This window comes from Octopus bimaculoides, chromosome 11 (genome assembly GCF_046866305.1).
Source record: "Octopus bimaculoides isolate indiv1 chromosome 11, ASM4686630v1, whole genome shotgun sequence".
Classification (NCBI taxonomy): Eukaryota; Metazoa; Mollusca; class Cephalopoda; order Octopoda; family Octopodidae; genus Octopus; species Octopus bimaculoides.
The window spans coordinates 63,651,081-63,658,379 of NC_142938.1; the positions used below are offsets into that span (position 1 = coordinate 63,651,081).

Below are 7,299 nucleotides of genomic sequence, written 5' to 3' on the forward strand. Positions count from 1 at the left end.
GTATTTCGTCTGCCGTTACGTTCTGAGTTCAAATTCCGCCGAGGTCGACTTTGCCTTTCATCCTTTCGGGGTCGATAAATTAAGTACCAGTTACCCACTGGAGTCGATGTAATCGACTTAATCCGTTTGTCTGTCCGTGTTTGTCCCCTCTATGTTTAGCCCCTTGTGGGCAGTAAAGAAATAAGAAACGTTAGCGCGCCGGGCGAAATGCTTAGCGGTATTTCGTCTGCCGTTACGTTCTGAGTTCAAATTCCGCCGAGGTTAACTTTGCTTTTCATCCTTTCGGGGTCGATAAATTAAGTACCAGTTACTCACTGGGGTCGATGTAATCGACTTAATCCGTTTGTCTGTCCTTGTTTGTCCCCTCTATGTTTAGCCCCTTGTGGGCAGTAAAGAAATAAGAAATAAGAAGCTCATTATTGCCAGATGTCACTGGAAATCCGTATAAGCCAAGGCTGAAATCAAAGTCAGAGAATGTGTAGTCGTAATTGTGTGAAAATTAATATGATTTAAACTCATTTGTTTCATTTAAATAACCAAACAAGCAAAATATATAGTATTTTCTAAAAATCCATTATAATGTTTCCAGTACTGTATATATATAAAGAGAGAGAAAGGCAATTATGCAGATAAGCACGTTAAATATAACATCTTGGGTTTGACATGCAATATATCTGTGTGTGTGTGTGTGTGTGTGTGTGTGTACTTGTGTCTGCTCACCTGGATTCCTTGTATAGCCACTCTTTACCCCACGGAATTGGTCCCTCGAATCATTTGAGTACTACTGGATCTCATGTGTTGACTATTTATAGATCGATCGATAGATAGATAGAGAGAGAGAGAGAGAGGTAGATAAATAGATAACTTTCTTTATTAGCCACGCAGGGCTGAACACAGATGGGACAAATACAATGTAGAGTTTTTCTTTTCGATGGGGGCAAAAGAAGAAAAGAAAAAAAAAATGTAGGGACAACGATCAAAAGGAATCGAAAACGTTTGGGGTATGTACAAGAAAGATAAATATATACAGAAAGTTTCCCAAGAAATGGGGAGGTTTATCCGTGGAAAGAAAAACCTACGAAATGACCACGGTAACCTCGGGCAATAATGTTACATGTTAATAGATTTAATCACACAAGGTAAGTAACTCTCTGCTTTAAAATTTTTCCCCGTTTCATAGGATCATGCTCAAGGTGGCTTCGTCATTTATACGTGCCATCCTCGCTACATTCACCCATCTTTTTTGGAAACATTCATTAGACAACACTTGCCTCTCGACTCTCACCTTCCTTTTCAAGTGATACTTGAAACAGTTGATGAGAGATTGACCAGAGGGCAAAGTGTTTGTCTCTAATCCTTTCAGACGCGTCCACCAGATACATTCTTTCGCCATAGCCACAAGTACGATAAAAACAGCTCTTCCTTCCCGTTTAAAGGAAGGAGGCGTGACGATGCTGACGATAGACTCAGTTGATAGACCGACTCGTCCCACACGTGACAGCAGTCGTTCGAAATAAGCCCACAGGTTGGAAATGGTTAAATAGATAGATAGATAGATAGATAGATAGATAGATAGAAGGAGAGAGAGAGAGAGGTACATATACGACGCGTTTCTATACTGTTTTCATCTTCCGCATTCAGTCAAAAGACATTGTTTGCCCCAGGTCTATAGAAAAAGACACTTGCACGTTGAGCCGCGCTTTGTGACTGAACCCGAAATCACATGGTTGCAAAAAACGTTTCTTAACCATTCATCTAAATCCTCCTTCTATATCCAAAATTTTTGTCAGTTTTAAATTCTGGAATATTTGACTGCAATTTCTAGCAATTCGAACGACAACATATAGGTACATTCATTAAAAAATGTACTTTAGTGTGTAAAACTACTTCAAGAGTTATTTCCCTTGTTAAGGGCCACCAATCAAAACAGAATTTCAAGGGAGATAATAGGAGGTATAAACATTCCAGTTATCTACCGTGAAACAAAGATCGAGCATTTTGACATATTGGATAGAGTGCGGCCATACTGGAGCATTGCTTGGAAAGCAATTTCGACGCTATATCGTCACAATACATATGTGACGCAATGGCCTAGTGGTTACGGCAGCGGACTCGCGGTCATAAGATCGCGGTTTCGATTCCCAGACCGGGCGTTGTAAGTGTTTATTGAGCAAAAACACCTGAAGCTCCAGGGGATGATGGTGAACGCTACTGTACTCTTTCACCACAACTTTCTCTCGCTCTTTCTTCCTGTTTCTGCTGTACCTGTATTTCAAAGGGTCAGCCTTGTCACACTGTGTGTCACGCTGAATCTCCCCGAGGATTACGTTAAGGGTACACGTGTCTGTGGAGTGCTCAGCCACTTGCATGTTAATTTCACGAGCAGGCTGTTCCGTTGATCGGATCAACTGGAACCCTCAACGTCGTAAGCGACGGAGTGCCAACTACATGTGTATTATATCGGACACTATTTGCAGAGTTCACAAGCTGCAAGACGAATGGATCCAGTGTAAACACACAGTCACCTGTGTATGTATGTGTGCGTGTGCGAGTATGTTTGCGCGCGTGTGTGCGCGAGTATGTGTGTGTGGGTGTGTGTCAGCGTGTTTACGTATGTGCGTGTGTTCGTATGTGCGTATGTGTGCGTGTACTTATGTGAGAGCATTTGTGTGCACGTTGTGTTAGTGTATGCGTGCGCGCGTGTATTTGTATGAGTATATTTGTATGTGTGTGTGTGTGTGCGTATGCTTATGAGTGTTTTATGTGTGTGTGTGTGTGTGTGTGTGTGTGTAGGTTTGTGTGCGCATGTCTGTGTTCTTGTAAGTGTTTAAGTTTGTCTGAGTGAGTGTGTATCCATGGTTACGCGTGTGTATCCCTCATTTCTCAGACACTTTGTGTCTGAGTTTTAATTTACAAGGGAGGTAACTGTCATCTACAATAACTAGAATTTTAAAATCAGGACTTTTACATCAAAACATTTTTATTCCTAATGAATATGTTACTATTTTTAGAATCTAACAGATACGTCGACCATAAGATTGTAGCAACATCCATATTTTTGCGACAGAATGTATTACACGTTGCATTATTATTAAACAGAAATGGCAGCGTTTTAGATTAAAATTTTTGGAGTTTGTAGTTATTTCCCTTTACCTAAAGTTCAGATACTGTCACACTCTAACTTGGATTAAACATAAATTATCAATGGATATATTTGAATCGAGATAATCGATTACATAAGATTGGTTGATTGAGATTATAAATGGGGATTATAAAGCAAAAACTCCTTTCTCTGGAAGTCTTTTATTTGTTTGAGTCTTGAACTGCGGCCACGCTATAGCACCGGCTTGGAAGGTTTTAGTCAAACAAATCGAGGACTTATATTTTTTTAAGCCTAGTACTCATTCTATCGGTCACTTTTGCCGAACCGCTTTGTTATGGAGACGTAACACACCGTCACCATTTGTCAAGTTGTGATAGGGGAACAAACACACAGACACACACACACACATATACGACGGGCTTCAAGGCTTTGGTCAGCCCGAGGCTATAGCAGAAGAAACTTGCCCAAGGTGCCACACAGTAGGAACCATGTGGTTGGGCAGCAAGCTTTTCACCACACACAGCCATGCCTGCGCCTATTCTGTTGGTCTTTTTTTTTTAGTGGAGCCGCTTATTTACAAGGATGTAAACAAACCAGCAATGGTTGTAAAACCGTAAGAGGACAGATACTAAACGCACACACACACACATATATGTGAGTGTCTTTTTGAATGCATGTATATATGTAATATTATTCGTATTAATTTTAATAATTAATTATAATATTATTCGTATTAATTTTAACTTCTATGAAATGATATTCACGTGTATTGTATTATACCTTTAACCCAAATGTTTTTCATTTGTATGTCATCGGTTGAAACAATATATTCGTGTATAAAATTTTATACTATATGTTCTATTTCTTGCATCTTACTTCTTTTATATTTCTTATTCTTTTATTTATTATTTCTTCTAACGTTATTTTTCTTGCGTTATATCTTCTTATTCCTTATGTTTGACGGATTATGTTGTATATCTTATATATGTTCGTTGAGGGGGTGTGATATGTTGAGTCGTTAACCCAGCGTTTTTATTCTATAACTAATATTTTATGAATGCATGTATATATGCGAACCAAGGGTTTGGGCGGCAAGGCTATAATCGAAGACTCTTGCCCGAGGTGCCATGCCGTGGGGCTGAACTCAAAGCCATGTGGTTGGGAAGCAAATTCCTTACCGCACGGCCATACCTCAACCTGTATGCTATAAATCTAGTAGTAGTAGTAGAAGCAACAGCAGTGGCAGCAGGGACAGTAGTAGTAGTAGTAGTAGACAGTGGTGATGATGATGTGGAGGCGAAGGTGGTGGAGATGGCTGTGGACTATAAGTCTGAGACAGCTGTCTGACCGACCCCCCCCCCCCCCCCCCGAGGCTGAAATTAGGACTTCTTCCTTCCTCTTACCTCTCTATGTCTTTTCTTTACTCCCACCCCTACATCTTCCTTCTTGTTTTCTTTCTCTTTTTTTACCCATTCTCCAGTCGGGTTTCCTGATTAATTAATCAACATGGAAGAGAGAAAACGAGAAATGCAGGGGATGATTAAATTTAATAAAATCAGACATAATTTAATCATGATTAAATAATGAATTAAGGTGCCAACTAAACCTTCTGTATACATACAAACAAACACTCATACAGCCATGCATACACACACTCACATGTGTGTGTGTGCGTGTGTGTGTGTGTGTGTGTGTGCACATGTGTTTAGTATCTGTTCTCTTACCACTTGACAATTGCTGGTTCGTTTACATCCTTATAAATAAGCAGTTCTGAAAAAAAAAAATGACAAACAAAATACATGCTAGATGTAAAAAAAAAGAGTACTAAGGCCGATTTGTTTGATTAAAACCTTCCAAGCTGGTGCTCCAGCATGGTCGCAGTCCAATGAGTGAAACAATTAAATGGCCTCAAGGAGAAGGAGCTTTTTGTTTTACAATTTTCCATTTATAATCTCAATCAACCAATCCTATGTAATCGATTATATCGATTCAAATATATCCATTGATAATTTAAGTTAATCAAAGTTGGCAGAACCATTAGCACATTGGTCAAAGTATTTATCAGAATTTCTTCTGGTTCTTTACATTCTGAGTTCAAATCTTGCCAAGGTCAACTTTGCCTTCTATCTTTTCAGGGTCAATAAAATAAGTACCAGTCAAGTACTGTTGATGAAGATGTAAACAAACCAACACTAGTTGTCAAGCAATGGTGGAAATAAACACATATGCCTATGATGAAGGCTATTGAATAAGAAACACATGTCCACGATAGTCCTCTCATATCCAAACAATAATTCTGTCCTTTATTTTTTCTTTGACTTGTTACCAATGTTTCTCAATAATTTTACCATTGATGGGAATCAGTAAGGAAGAGAATTTGAACCCAGAATTTAAAGAACTAATGCAGACAACATGGGGCATCTATGCCAAGGCTGTCACGGTTTTGCTAATCCACTGATCAAGACCAGGACATCATATATCCAAAGCTGTCACAATTTTGCTGATCTACTGATCAAGATGTAAGGTACAAGTGATTTCAACAGCATTTGAACCTAGATTGCAGAGAACTGCAATAAATACTGCAAAGACACTTAAACGAATCTGCCAAGTCTGTGCCTATCATTATTTTAGGATTTTTAATGTAGTGGAGATGGCAGGAGCGTTAGCATGCTGATCAAAATGCTTAACAGCATTTCCTCCGAATGTGTTCAAATTCCACTGAGGTCAACTTTGCCTTCCATCCTCTCAGGGTTGGTAAAATAAGAACTAGTCAAGTAGTTTGGGGCCAATGTAATCAACTTACCCCTCCCCTCAAAAATGCTGGCTCTTCTTCAAAATTTGAAGCCATTATTGTTTCCACATGGCTCAGTGGTTAGAGCATCGGGATCAAAATCATGAGGTAGTTACTTTGATTCCTGGACCAGGCTGTGTGTTGTGTTCTTGAGCAAGACACTTTATTTCACATTGCTCCAATTCACTCAGCTGTAGGAATGAACTGCAACATCACTGATTCTAAGCTGTATTGACCTATCTTTTCCCCTTGGATAACATCAGTAGCATAGAGAGGGAAGGCTGGTATGCATGGGCGACTGCTGGTTTTCCATAAACAACTTTGCCTGGAATTGTGCCTCAGAGAAGAACTCTCTAGGTGCATCCCATGGTCATTCATGACCAAAGAGGGTCTTTACCTTTTATTCCCTTCTTATTTTTATCATATCACATAATGGAGTAGATCCAATGCTCTCGAAGTCAATACCTTTAGGTTAAAATAAAGTGTTTTGGCACATAACAGAATCCCATTTCCAAGATTCCCTAAAAGACAAGAGTTTTGTTTTGTTTTTGTATTTGGTTTGCAAGATTCTTGATGTAAAATCATGTTTAAAGACAGCCTGTTGTATGTTGGGAAGACTGTTGTGCCAATAATAAACACACACACTGATTCTATTTTACTTCTTTATTTTTATTTATCAATTAATTAACCATTTCACCAGGTAACTAATTGATTGTTTGATCAATCATCCAAATAAATCAATCAAACTCCCACAAGCAGCCTTGGAGTTCCCCATTCCAAAAGCTATTATGACACATTCTACATGCTATTAATTATAGATATAACTAAGGCAGGCAGTTGGCAGTGCCATTAGTATGCCTGACTAAATGCTTGGTGGTATTCCATCTGTCTTTATGTTCTGAGTTCAAATACTGCTGAGGTCGACTTTGCCTTTCATACTTTCAAGCTTTATAAATTAAGTACCAGTTGCATACTTAACCTGCTCTTTGAAATTTCTGGACTTGTGCCAAAATTTGAAATCATTATTTACAGCTCTAACTAAGGTGGTGAACTGGCAGAGCCATTAGTATGCTGAGCAAATTGCTTAGAGGCATTTTGTCTGTCTTTACGCTCTGCAGTCAAAATTTCACCAAGGTCAACTTTGCCGTTCCTCCTTTTCAGGGTCGATAAAAGAAGTACCAGTTGTGTACTGGGTTGAAGTAATTGACTTATTCCCTCCCTGAAAATTGCTGGTTTTCTGCCAAAATTTGAAACCTATTATCTATAGGTTAAATTCAAATTACGACAAACGTAAACAAACAAACAAACAAAGTTTGCTTTTAGAAGCATTGAGATGTCTTAGAAAGTTAAAGAAGTGATTTTAAATTCTCAATCGCAGGATAATGCTAATAATATAGCCTGAACA

At 38.8% G+C, this 7,299-nt stretch overlaps 1 protein-coding gene across 1 annotated transcript in view; it reads left to right on the forward strand.

The window, feature by feature from the left end:
- LOC106879934 (uncharacterized) overlaps positions 1-6,547 on the forward strand; it is a 46,307-nt gene extending 39,760 nt beyond the window's left edge. The window contains exon 8 of the mRNA XM_089360221.1: positions 5,239-6,547. The gene's annotated coding sequence lies outside the window, so the exon portion shown is untranslated. The remainder of the gene's footprint in view (positions 1-5,238) is intronic.
- The last annotated feature ends 752 nt before the right edge of the window (positions 6,548-7,299 follow it).